The following is a 14,467-nucleotide window of genomic DNA, read 5'->3' as shown; positions in this document are numbered from 1 at the left end:
GTACCTTACTTCATATGCTAAATAATGTTAAATTTGTATCTTGGAAGGTGGTTTTGCATAGGTCTGGTGCCATGACATGCATCCAGCCACCTAAAATTCACTCCTATAGGGTTATTTAATTATTCCCTAAGTCAGGACTTTAGGTTGTAAGTTAAATTTAATAATTTGACTTTCTGGCCACCTTTTTGGTAAAGGGTAAAAAATTCAACGACAAATTAAGTCGTGGCCCTTGATCTCAAAAGATGAGATACAATCTTAGCCATCCATCCTTTTGAAGAATTAAGTCAACCACTATTGGAAGGGGGATCGAGCAATTGAGGAGACAATTCGAGTGGGACACCTCGCCATTCAGCTAAAGCGCGAGGGTTGAAGACAATTAGCGAAGAAGAGTGTCTTTCGAGGAAGAAAAGCAGTGTGGAAAGGCAGACCTTATAACGCCATACTTGCTAGGACGAGCAGGCCATATTTCTACGTCGTACGAACAAGTTATACAACACATTTATGGGTTGTACAATGCATTTTTGGGATAGGACGTACACAATTTTTGCTGGAATATAGTTGTTGTAGATTGCTAATGTATTTCCTCCTTGTAATTCCTCATTTCAAAGTTGAATAGAAAGCCCAACATTTGCTAGTTTTCCCCTCACTAGGGTTTTCAGGGTAAAAGTTGAGTTATTAATTTTATGTTTTGGGTTTCGTGTATTTGGCTCTGTTGTGCATGCTAGTATAGTAAATGAACCCAGAGTATTTGTTGTTATGAAATTAGATTAGAAAGCATTTAAATTTATGTTGTGTTTATTTCATTGAACAATAAATTTGTAGTTGGGTTCATAGGAAATTAACATGGTCTCAAAGTTGTAGCCTCTGAATACGAAACCAAGCATTTGACAAAGGGTACCAGGTCAAGTAATCAGAGTTTAGCAAACAAGCTTCTAGGGTTTTCTGCTATAGCCACCAACAATCGGTACGAAGACAGACTAGAAGGCTCCTCTAACTCGCTTTAGTGGAGGGTTCAAATCACAACAGCTCTGAAGGAGAACAAGTTGTGGAACTTCATCAATACAACAATTACTTCGCCTAGTTCAGATCCCATTGCTCTAGACCTTCACAAGGTTAAAGAAGCTAAGGTGCAAAGGATTATTCTTGATGGGGTCAAAGGCCACTCGATACCCCATTTGTCAGAGAAAGACACTGCTAAGAAGATGTGGATTGCGCTCATCAAGATGTACCAAAGCAACTATCAGAGTCATAAGATGGTGTTGAGGGACAAGCTTCACAGCATCAAAATATCCAAGGGTCAGGTCACCACTACCTACTTGACTAGGATAACACAGTTGAGGGACGAAATGGTGGTTGTTGGGTATATAATCCCAGAACTTGAGCTAGTGTGTATAGCCTTAAATGGATTACGAAACAATGGGAGGTGTTTGTCAACTATATTGTTGGCCGAGAACACCAACCCTCTTGAGAGAGAATGTGGGACAATTTCATTCAAGAGGAAACTCGAGATGGAGCTCAACATGGTGACCAGTATGTTGACAGTGTTGAACCCGCCAACATGTTAGGGGATCTCCCCGGTAAGAATTCCCAATTAGACCTCAAACAGTTTGGTGTAGGAGTCCCAGCAGTGGGTCATACAGTAATGCCTTGACCGTGATTTCGCACAACGGCAAGTAAGGTAACTCTATTGGTAGCAAGGGTGTGACAGCTGCAGTGAGTCAAGGAAGGTGCATGAGAGGTTCTAACACACAGGGGTTGAGATGAGTGCGCCCCTTGGAAACCTATGATAGCATGCAGTTAAGAAGGGAACACATGAGCAAAGATGCATCACAACATGGAAGGCAAGTTAGCTAGCAATCCAAAGTGATGGTTAAACCAACATCACATTTCAGAAAGATTCATACATACACAGATAGATATACATGCATGCGTAAGTAAACAGATACATATATCATTTAGAGTAAACCAAATAGCATAGAATACAATACAACATATGCATGAAACGTGTTGGCTCTTGTTATATTAAGAAGTGTAAGTTCCAGTCATACAATACATCCATGTCCAACCACTAGTTCCGATAGCGGAACGTTACAGCCACAACCGCCTACTCCTCCAAAGAGATGTACTAGCTCTGTGCAGTGGAGAAGCCAAGGCTCGTTACAATACTATCCAAGCTCTCTCTAAGATAGTCTTATCAGAAGCTTGGCTGACTAAAAGCCCTTACAATGAGTTACGAGGTTCTATTTATAGCAAAGGGCAGGGTGACCCTTGACATTCCCCTTTGTGACAGTTCATCTACCCTCATGACTCTTCATCTACTCTATGACTGTTACATCCAACTATCGACACTTGAACTTCCACTTGACAAGACGTTACATTACAATGCACATGTGCCCATGTGAGACAAAATGGCTTGAGCAAGCCATGCAAGACATCACTGACACTCGGTCCGTTGTGATGAGACCAACTCTTTGACATGCTTGTGATGGTGAAGGTGGTGAGCTGATGCCAAGCTTGGTCGTCCGTGATGGTGTGCATGCGCTCCATGGTGACATCTTGTTGAAGCGAACTCTTGCCTTCGTTGCATCCTGGTGCATTGGTGTGGCTCCTCCATCCAACTCGTCTGCTAACATGCACATGGTCTTCTTGGGTGCGGCCGAACTGGCAACACACTGATGCATAGTGTCTGTGTTGATCTTCCAGTGTGTGCTGGTGGTCATGTGCATCAACTGTCAACTGCATGTTCAACTCCAATCGGACTTGCTTCTTGTCTTTGCCTTGGTGAGTGTGCAGAATGCGTGGGATCGCATGCGTTCACACAATGACATGCATGCTGCTGCATTCCCTTGCATGTGATCAACAACACTGCTCACCATGTTTGCTCCATGCCAGCTGCTAGGATGAATCTATAACTTGTACATGCACAGTTTCATCCGTTTGTGCATGTTGCACCCCTTGATGTATCTGTTCCTGTTGCAACTCATTCTCTTGTCTGTGTAGCTCTTGTTCTTCCTTGAGTTGTTGCTTGAGCACATGCAACTCCTTCTCTATTTCGTTCTCTACCTTCGCATGATCTTCATGTCGCGTCGTCACCTCATAGCCTGAGTCTCCAAAGTTTCTTTCACCACAAGTAGATCTGCTTGAGCTTGCAACTTTGTTCCGCCTCTGTGTTGTCAACAACCTTCCTCTTGCATTCGTTACATCCGATATGCTACCTTCAGCTGCTGTTCATGGTGCTGCTTGCTATGATGCTACTGCCGTCATATCTTGATGTCCTTGTCTACGAACAACTTGATGTCTTCGTGGGTAGGCAAGTTCATAGACACTTGATCGACTGCATCCCCAAGTGTGCTCTGAACAGTGTCTTCGACTCTGCTCTCCTGGAAACCATTGTACCTGTGCTGCTGAGAGGCAGATGAACACCTGTGATACCTGGAGACATGGCAACACTCATGGCAAGCAATCTGTTAGTCGAAAACCAAAATGAACTTGAAAACTGACTTGCAACATACCTGTGTGACTGATCATGAAGGTTGTGCAATTTCCGGGAGGTCGAGAGACTGACTGCCAAGATTGCGCAAGGCATAGTCCGAGCTGTCAAGAGGCTGACTGACTGCTGGAACTGCGCAATGCACAATCCAACCTGGCTGCTGACTGCTGGAATTGCATAATGCGCAATCTTAGCTAGCAATGGTTGCAGGCTCAGTGATTGCATTGCGCAATTTTCTGGGCCAGCAGTCACTGTCCCTTAGAATTGCACAATGCAAGACTGGAGGACAGTCACTAGGCAGAAATGTGCATTTCCTGAGAGGAAGACAGAGCCTTCCCTTTCAAGATTGTGCAATGCTGTCTTGGTGAGGCAGAGTCCGGGCCAAGGCTGCCCAAACCCGCCAACGGGCAACTGAAAGCGAATGTGAATGTGAATGCATGGCGATACTGAGTGTAAGCATAAGTGAATGATCGTGCATGCAAACGGTGAATGACAGATTCAGAAAACGAAACAACATGCATGTGGGTGAGGCGAGTCGCCGAATCGGCGACCGTTCATGAAAAACAGTTTCATGCATGCGACAGCAGTGAGATGTTAACGAAAACTGAAACGGTGCTAGTACAAGCTAGTATGTATCAAAACGACAGCAAGCGCTCATTGAAATCAAGCAGACAACATTCATACGAAGCGAAACACAAAAAGCGCTAGAAATGCAACACAAGACATGGAAGGCGAGCTTACCCCAAAACAACTAAGTTGAATGTGCCGACAACTCCTAGATGTGATGTGGGATGTCAGAGCTGCAAGGTTGATGTGAGGAATGAGCTCTGCAGCGTCCGGTTCATGAGTTTTGATAAAATCGAAGATGTGACGCGCATGCCACAAATCTAGGAAGAGCGACACTTGGTGGGAGGTTTCTGAAATGATCCTTGCATGCAACCTCCAGCTGCTAAAAGTAGATCCCTGAATCAAGGGATGCCTTTGCATGCTGCCTTGGGAGAAGCAGCCCATGCATGCAAATCAGTTTTGCTCGGTCCCAGAGGGAACCGATCAACTCAACTACACATGCAAGAGCCTGCTCAACTGTTGGGAGAAAATGCGCATTTCTGGGAGGGAGTTGGGCTGGCTGCCCAGGAGATTTGTGCAATTTATGGGCAAAGCAGCTGACTGCTGCCCAAGATTGCGCAATTCTTGGGCTGAGCAGTCCTACTGGGAAGAATTGCGCAATTTTCTGGATGAAGCCTGACTGGCAGAATTGCGCAATTTTGGAGCCCAGCAAGCTTCCAGACTGAATTGCGCAATTTCTAGCGGGAAGGTTGGTTGCCCTCCAGAATTGCGCAATTTTTTGAAGGAGTTGCTCAGCCTGCAACTGGACCAAGTCCGGAGAAACAGCCTGTGAGGGGAATGCATCAAGCTCTAATAGACAGGCTGCTTTTTTGCAAGAAAAACACTAAAGTTTGTGTACTTGACGAAGCAAGACAAGGTGCTGTAAAAGGCTGGTAGGGAGGCTCCAAAACGAAGCTAAGGAAAAATTTTGGAGGGTGGTTTTAGCCGCTACAACACAATACAAAAGATTCAAAGAGGAGGAGAATCTTGCCCTAGAAGGCAAGGGTAAGTCCAAGGTCAAGAAGGGGCCAAGTGATGGGTCATCTTCAAAGGGTGAGAAGAAGAAGGACCTAAGTAAGATCAAGTGTTTTGCATGCCATCAACAAGGACACTTTGCCAATCAATGCCCTAACAAGAAGAAGGGAAAACAAAAGAGGTGTGTTGTTGATACTGCAAAAGTGGACAAGTTTGCAGCAAAGTTTGAGAATGAGTTTTCACTCATTGCTTGTTTCTCAATCTCAATTCTACCAGCGTGTGGTACATTGATGGTGGGGCTTCTTGCCATATCATGGGAGTCAAGGAGTACTTTACCAATCTGAAGGAGGACATGGATTTCTACATAGAACTTGGGGACAATACCAAGTACCAAGCAGTTGGTATTGGCACAGTCAAGTTTTAGAGGGAGTCCATTAGGCCATTGTTTGAGAGAGTGTATATTTCCACAATTTTCATATTGAGAGAAATTTTTCGGATGAAACTGTGTGGAGGATGTCTAATCCTATCCAATGTTTCAAGTGGACACTCCACCCGTCGTCGAGGACTTTGAGAATTGAATGATTACAAATGAGAGCTATGAATCCTTTACTAGAAAGAGGCATCCGGAATTAGTCGTTAAAGAATAATATTAAAATAATGAAAGTAGTCGTTAAAGAATAATAATAATATTAAATTATCTAATAAGGTGTTAAGATAAAGGGTCAAGTTCAAAAGATTAAATAAAATATATTAAAAACCGTTAAGAGGAAGGGTCAAGTCAAAAGATTTAAATAAATAAAGATTAGTTAAATTAAATTAAAAGATAATCAGAATAGATGAATGGGATGGGGGGTGAGCTTAAGGAGAAAACTAAGGATAGAAGAACAAGATTAATCAAATTATTAAAAGAAGGAACATAAGAGTAAAATGAGATGATATCAATAAAATTGCAAGGATAAATAATATTAAAAATACATTGAGTTAGGAAACAATACGTAAAAAAGTTTAATTAAAAGTATTTATTATAGCATAAGATTATTACATATAAGGATGCAAAAAAGGGGGTTAGCTAATGAGTCAGGCAGTGGATAACCGGTTTCCAAGAATTGCTTAAATTATAGCCATCATCTCGATTAAAGTTTTCCGGGTGTTTCTCTATTTCAAGGGCCTCTCTAATAATTCTGGATTTGTGAGAAGGAATAGAGGCAAGGATTTTGGTTTGATCAAAGCAGAGTAGATGTTTCAAGTTGAAAGAGTGCTCAGTTATGGCTGACTTCAATAGCCTGAGATGATTGGTATCGGCAATATGCTCTTTAATGTGAGGTTTAAGGGACATCTGATCTGGCCAATGTATGATTTTCCACATGAACAGGGGACTTGGTAAACCCATGAATTCAACATGGGGTCATACTTATCTTTGGTTGACCAGAACATCTGCTTCAAAGTTTTGTGGGGTTTAAAAAGGTTTTAATGTTCTTTGTTAACAAGATTTTTGCTATGAGGTCAGTGCTACCTTTTATGTAAGGGAGAGAAACTTGGCCTTGAGGAGGAGAGGAAGGACATTGTTTTTGGAGGACATGTTGTACATTTTGGGCATGACTAAAAACGTGATTTCAGTTGCTACCTTGGAGTACAAGGGTTACATCATAACCTTTGAGGAGGGAAACATATATATTCGGCCCAAGAACTTAAGAACAACCAATGTAACAAAACTCAGGAACGACAACTTGTTTAGATTCCAGTTTGAGCTAGCACATGCACTTGTTAGTTGCAGTAAGGGTAGCATGAGGTGTGCAAGGGTTGCGCATTGGGAAAGTACAATAAGACCTACTTTCCAAGCAGCAATACTAGGGCCAAAATCATTTTAGACCTGATACGCTCGGATGTGTGTGGGCCTATGTCAGTAGTATCCTTAAGTGGGTACCATTATTATGTGACCTTCATAGATGACTTCTCCAGGAATACCTGGATCTATTTCATGAATAACAATGATGAGGATTTCAACTAGTTCAAGGAGTTCAAAGCTCTTGTTGAGAACCAAACTAGAATGAAGATCAAGGCACTGAGGTCTGACAATGGAGGCGAGTACACTTCAAATTCCTTCAAGGACCCTTGTATATAGGAGGGCATTAAGAAGGAGATGACAATTCGATACAACCTCAGTAGAATGGGGTTGTGAAGCATAAAAACAGGGCCATTGTTGAAGCGACCAAGGCTATGCTTCATGACCAGGAGTTGTCGATGTTTCTATGGGCAAAGGCTTACAATACTATTGTATCTTTGTAGAATACAAGCCCACACAAGATGTTGGGCAGATTGACACCTAACGAGGCATTTACAAAAAAGAAACTAGACCTAGGGCACATTTGCATCTTTGGAGGCTTTGTGTATTGCCATGTTCCTTCAAAGAATAGAACAAAGCTAGAACCTACTGCAAAGAAGGGGATCCTTGTGGGGTACAACGAGACCTCAAAAGCCTACAAAGTGTGCATTCCTACTCATAGGAAGATAGGAAGACAATGATACGCATGGATGTAATATTCGAAGAGGAGAGAGCTCTTTGAGAGTCTTGCAACACGAGTCCATCTTTAGTTGAGGTTCAAGAGTAACAGGCACCCAAGGTTGAGACAATGCAGACCCATTAGAGTATTGTCATGCAGAGTGGATAGCAGAGCAAGTAGGAAGAACAAGACATGGAGCAGAGGGCTCCTCACACCCAGACCCAGACTTCCAGCACAGAAAGGAAGAGGACTAAGCGAGCACAACAAACATTGAGAGAGGCCAAGGAGTACGTGGGTACTCCTAGACGTTCAGTCAGACAAAGCAAGGATCCTCATCACTATTATGGTTATATGGCGTTGATGAGTGAGCTAATTAAGGTCGAACCTGCCAGTTTTCAGGAGGCATCTAAGCAACAGGTGATTAAGGTCGAACCTGCCAGTTTTCAGGAGGCATCTAAGCAACAGGTGTGGAGGGATGCCATGGTGGAAGAGTATTCTTCCATCATGAAGAACAATGTATGGGAGGTAGTGCCACGACAAGAGGGAAAGTCAGTCGTTGGCTCCAAGTAAGTGCACAAAACAAGCACGTTGTAGATGGCAATGTGGAGAAGTTCAAAGCTCGTTTTGTGGCTAAGGGGTTTTCACAAAAGGAAGGAATCGACTATGATGAGACCTTCGCCCCAATAGCCAGGTACTCATTCATCAGGGCTATTATCTCTATAGCAATGCAGATGGGTTGTAGAATTCACCAGATGAACATGAAGACTGCCTTCCTTAGTGGTGTTGTTAAGGAAGAGATCTACATTACGCAGACAGAGGGTTTTGAGGTAAATGGGAGGGATTTCCATGTGTGCATATTAATGAGAGCACTGAATGGGCTCAAGCAAGCTCCCAAAGCTTGGTATGCCACGATTGACAATAGTTGCAGAGTGTGGGTTTCACCAAGAGTGAGGCAAACACGAACCTGTATTACATTCAGGTGAAGGGAGAACCTCTCATATTAGTGTTATATGTTGATGACCTGTTTCTCACAAGATCTAAAAAGCTCGTAGCAGACTACAAAAGGGACCTAGCAGTAGAGTTTGAGATATAGGATTTGGGTTTGATGCACTACTTTCAATGTTTGGAAGTGTGGTAGAAGGAGGGAGAGATCTTCCTTCGGCAGGGGATGTATACAATTGAGATCATGAAGCAATTCAGGATGCAAGACTGCAGGCCCATGTCCACACCACTAGTGACCAACTAGAAGAAGATTGATACTTCCAAATCAGAGATAGTGGACTCTACTTTATACAGATGGTTAATTGGCTCTCTCATCTATCAAGTCAAGACCAGGCCAGATATTTGTTTTGCTATGAACACACTCAATCAATTTATGGTGGAACCTAAGCAATTCCATTGGGTAGCTACGAAACATGTATTGAGATATCTCTGAGGCACAATCAAGAATGAGTTGAGACACATTCAGCAGGATGGAGTGAAGCTAGAGGGGCATACCGATGCAGATTGGGCAGGTAGTTCAACTGACAAAAAGAGCATTTTCGAGTGCAATCAGTCTAGGATCAAGAGTAGTCTCTTTCATTCAGCAGAAAACAAAAGTCAATTGTCCTGAGTTCTGTTGAGGCCGAGTACATGGCTGCTAGTTTGGCAACCTATGAGGCCATTTGGCTTCGAAAGCTTCTCCTGGGGCTTTTTAATCAAAAGTTAGAGTTGAATGTCATTCATTATGACAATCAGAGTTGCATCAAGCTCTCTGAGAATATGGTGTTTCATGAAAAGTCGAAACACATTCCGACCAAGTACCACTTCGTCAGAGTTTGTGTATGGAAGGGACCAGCGAAGCTGCAATACATACCTATAGGCGAGTGGGTAGCGGACATCTCAACCAAGGCCTTGATAAAGGGCAAGTTTGTATTCTTCAAGGATAAGTTGAGTGTTGTGAAGAACACCTTCCTCGCTAAGAGGGAGCGTTAAATTTGTAGCTTGGAAGGTGGTTCTCCATAGGTCTGATGCCATGACATGCAGCCAGCCACCTAAAATTCACTCCTACAGCGTTATTTAATTAGTCCCTGAGACAGGACTTTAGGCTGTAAGTTAAATTTAATAATTTGATTCTGGCCACCTTCTTGGTAAAGGGTAAAAAGGTCAATGACAAATTAAGTTGTGGCCCTTGATCTCAAAAGATGAGATGCAATCTCAGCCATCCATCTTTTTGAAGAATTAGGTCAGCCACTATTTGAAGGGGGATCGAGCTATTGAGGAGACAATTCTAGTGGCACACCTTGGCATTCAGCTGGAGCATAGTTGCAGGAATCGCCCCCCCCCCCGGATCCTAAGCCGGAATCGCGACCCGTACGGAATCGTTCCGGAATCTCCAGGCGAAGCGCGATTCCAAATTTTAGGTTGCGCGATTCCGTTTTTTAAAAACGATTCCTGGTTTTTAGGTGGCGTTGCCCCGGATCCGCGCTTCGGAGGGCGATTCGGGCATCCGGTTGCGCCACGCAACCCGCCCGGAAGCGCACGCAACCCGACGCAACCCGACGCAACCCGGACGCAACCCGCGGGCAGCAAAAATTAACTTAAATTTTTTTTTATTTCTTTTAAAAGTTAACTTAACTTAGCATGAGGGGGTGGGTTAGGGTGAGTTTAGGGTGAGTTTAGGGTGAGTTTAGAAAAGAATAAAGCCCCCATTCTCTTCTCATTTTCTCACTTTGAGTTTATGAGAGTTGGAGAAGAGAAGAGAGGAGAGGAGAAGAGAAGAGAGGAAAGGAGAGGAGAAGAGAGGAGAGCTTGGAGGAGTGAAGAAGGAGGAGCTAGGAGAAGGAGGAGGAGCTTGGAGCAAGAGCTTGGAGGACTTCATCTACAAGAGCTAAAGAGGTAAGTTCAAACCCAAACTCCCTTGTTTTTTTGAAAAAAAATTGTATTTTTCTCCTCCCTCTCCTACTCTTTCCCATTGTTTCTACTTGCTCCTTTATTTACAGGTTGTCCACCACCTATATCCATATTCCAAGATGGTGTTCTTTTGGCTTCTATGTATCATTCCACTCTTGGTTTTAATGATGGCAAGGGTGAGGAATAGAGGGGAAGAGGAAGGGGATGAACTTGGTCCTAATAGTAGTGACCCAATGTATGATGAGGAGGAAGGGTTTGAAGAGGAAGGGGATGAACTTGAAGGGGACACTGAAGCACAAGATGGGAAAGGTACATCAAATCCCTTGTGGAACTATGTGACCAAACTTGATGGGGGAAAGGGTGGTGGATCTTACAAATTTGTGTGCCCTCATGGTTGTCATGGAGGAAAACCATATACGGGTTCATATACCCGTCTGAGGAGGCATCTTTGTGGGGTGCTGGACAGTGATGAAAAAAAGGGTTCTGTGGGGGTACAAATTTGCCCAAACATTTCAACTGAAGAAAGAAGAAAATACATCCAAATAGAGATGGCTGCACAACGAAAAAACAAGAAACAAAAAACTCATTCTGAATCAAGTGCAACCTCTAAATTTGGTAGTTGCCCATCTCCTCATGGTACTTCTGCAACCTCTGGAGGTAGAAAAACAATAGGGGATTTCCTTAATGTTTCTGGGAGGGATGATGTGGATGGAAAGATAGTCCGTTTTCTTTGTGCTTGCGGTGTACCATTCAATGTGCTTCGCTCTCCCTATTGGCATGACATGGTAAAGGCCATCAATGAAGCCCCAAAAGGATACAAGGCCCCCAACTATGAGAAAGCTAGAACAGTGTTATTAGAAAGAGAAAAAGCTAAGGTTCAAAGAGCTTTGACACGTTTTACACATGAGTGGGTGGATTCTGGGGTATCCATTGTATCAGATGGGTGGACAAATATTAGAAACCAACATTTGATAAATGTTCTTGGTGTTTCTTCTAGTGGTGCAGTATTTATTGCATGTCATGACTCCTCCTCCATCAGTGCAACTGCACAAAACATTGCAGATCTCCTATTGAAATCAATCAAAGATGTTGGTCCGAATAATGTGGTTCAAGTGATCACAGATAATGCAGCAAATTGTAAGGCAGCAGGAAAAATTATTGAGCGTACTCATCCACACATCTTTTGGTCTGGGTGCCTGGTTCACACATTGAACCTTTTGATGCATGATATTGTGAAACACAAAGATTGTGGGTGGATTGCTGAGGTTTACAGGAAAGGGAAGCAGCTCATTAAATTCATCACAGGGCATACAAGGGTAAACTACTTCTATGGCACTTACTCCAAGTTGCAATTGCTTAAAATTGCAAAGACAAGATTTGCTAGTTATTACCTCACCTTTAGGCGGCTAGTGAGGGTGAGACAAGCTTTAACTAATCTGGTGTGTGCTGAAACATGGGATGAAATTAACACTGACACAGATGGTGCTAATGTAGTCAAGGACACTGTTCTTGACAGTTACTTTTGGTCACAGGTTAAATATGTTTTGCAATTCACCAAACCAATTTATTACATGATCAAGTTTGCAGATTCAGATCGACCAGTAATTGGGGAGGTGTATGAGCAAATGGATAGCATGTTGGGGCAGATTAAAGACATTGTTGAGCCTAGAGATACCACCTTGTACAATTATATTCGTGTAGAGGTGCAAAACCGATGGGAAATGCTAAATATTCCATTGCATGCATTAGCATATGTTTTGACACCTAAATACTATCATCCATCATGGCTTTCAACACCAGCACCTGGGGGGGAAGCAGGAAAAAACCACACCAAGATAGAGAGGTTCACGAAAAATATATGGCTGCATTGAGTAGATTAATCCCTGATAATGAGGAGGCTGCATTGGTACGGAGACAGGTGAGCAACTATACGCTCAACACTGGTCCATTTGGGAGCATGCATGCAATTCAAGATCGAGAGCATTTTTCTGCTCTTGAGTGGTGGAACATGCATGGAGGGGCTACTCCACTTCTACAGAGTTTGGCATTGTGGGTGCTATCACAGGTGGTAAACACTTCTTCTGCAGAGAGGTGTATCCACAGTGTTAAAAGGAACAGGTTGAATTTAGACCGGGCAGAGAGCTTGGTTTATGTTCATTACAACTTGCGATTGTTGTCCCATTACTGTGAAGATGCAAAGTCTAATAAAGACTTGTTGACTTGGGACAAGAATCCAGAGGAGCCCAATTTGGAGGATGGAGTGTTGCGACTAGAGCAATTAGAGGATGCTCTTATCCAAGTATGTCCATTGTGGTATGAATTTTCCAATTTTCCCTTATAAAGCATTTCTCTAATTCATGTTTTTAATTTTTTTGTTAACTAGTGTTTTTTTTTTTTTGCATGAATTTTTTGAGCGATTCTAGGATGATGATGACCGTGTTGATATGCCACCACCCCCACCCCCATCTGGTCCCTTGGTTCCTAGGTTCCATGGTTCAACACCAACAGCAGGGGGTTCTTCTTCATCAGTTCCAGTGCCACGACTTACACAGGGACCATCTTCTTCATTGCCACCACGTGGAGGCCCGCCATCACGTTCTATTCGTGGTGGAAGGAGGAGAGATTAGTAGATATATTCACAATCTACTTCTTTTTGTCATAGATTACTCATTAGACTTGTAGACTTGTGAATTTGAATTTTGAACCTTTTTGGCTTGGCGGTGACCAAGTGACATATTTTGTAAACATTATTATTTGAATTTTGGACATGACAAATGTTGACAGTTGCTCACTTGCTAGATAAATCATAATATGCTCTATGTTTTATGTTTTATAATATGCTTAAATGTTTTATGTTTTATAATATTCTTAAAAATTTGATGTATGTTTGTAATAGCTAGAATATAGATGATTGTTGTACTAGTAAGTAACTACAATGGAATCATGGATGCCATATCTATCTTGATTTATGCAAAAATATGCATGTTTTCATGTCTTCTACAATTAATTTGGTATTTGGGATGTTTGTTTTGAGTATAAATGCAAAAAAATATAAAAATATATATATATATATAGCAGACGCTTCCGCGGACGCTTCGCTTCCTAGATTTTTGGAAAATGACGCTTCCGCGCTCCGCGCTTCCGCTTCGCGCTCCCGCTTCGTGCAACATTGAGCTGGAGTACAAGGGTTGAAGAGGATCAGTGAAGAAGAGTGTGTTTCAGGGCAGCAAAAGCAGCATGGGAAGGCAAGCCGTACAGCACCATACTTGCTGGGACGAGTAGGATGTATTTCTGGGCCGTAGAAACATGCCATAGAGTGCATTTCTGGGCCATGCCATACAAACAGGGCAGTACAGTGCATTTTTGGGCTGGGCCGTACACAGATTTTGCTGGACTGTAGTTGCTGTAGATTGTTGATCTATTTCCTTCTTGTAATTTTTCATTCTGAAGCTGAATAGAAAGTCCAACATTTGTTGGTTTCCCTCTCACCGGGGTTTCCAGGGTAAAAGCTGTCTTATTAATTTTATTTGTGTGGTTTCGTGTATTTGCTTCTGCTGTGAATGCTAGTAAATGAACCCAGAGTATTTGGTGTTATGAAATCAGATTAGAAAGCATTTGAATTTCTGTTCTGTGCTTATTTCATTGAACAATAAATCTGTCGCTGGGTTCATAGGAAATTAACAAATAAATAGGAAGTACATTTTAGCCCCCACCTGGAAGGTAGAAATGCAGATTTAAGAAAAGAAACACCTTCTCTGCCATCTCAATTAATTACCAAAATGAGCACCAAGACTTGACATGACATACAGAGGCACATAGAAAACTTCTCGCCACCCAGCCTTTGAATGAAAGTGTAATTACTAATATGTAACCATAGTTGCAAATGATTTTAATGAACTTATACTCAACCTCAAAGTTGTTTCTTGCATATGAAATCTTAGCCACAGGAAGCCATATAACCAAATCTGATTAGAAATATTTGAAATTAGTTTGCAGCTGTACT

General features: G+C 42.5%; 1 protein-coding gene across 2 annotated transcripts in view; it reads right to left on the bottom strand.

The window, feature by feature from the left end:
- The window catches only part of LOC149153194 (protein PHOSPHATE STARVATION RESPONSE 1-like), a 119,238-nt gene that overhangs the window by 42,353 nt on the left and 62,418 nt on the right, over positions 1-14,467 (bottom strand). The window lies entirely within an intron of this gene.

Source organism: Pinus tabuliformis, chromosome 9 (genome assembly GCF_031772625.1).
Source record: "Pinus tabuliformis cultivar Carrire ecotype Pingquan chromosome 9, CPIR1, whole genome shotgun sequence".
Lineage (NCBI taxonomy): Eukaryota > Viridiplantae > Streptophyta > Pinopsida > Pinales > Pinaceae > Pinus > Pinus tabuliformis.
Note: the sequence above shows the minus strand (reverse complement) of the source record. Positions and strands in the feature narration are given on the sequence as shown.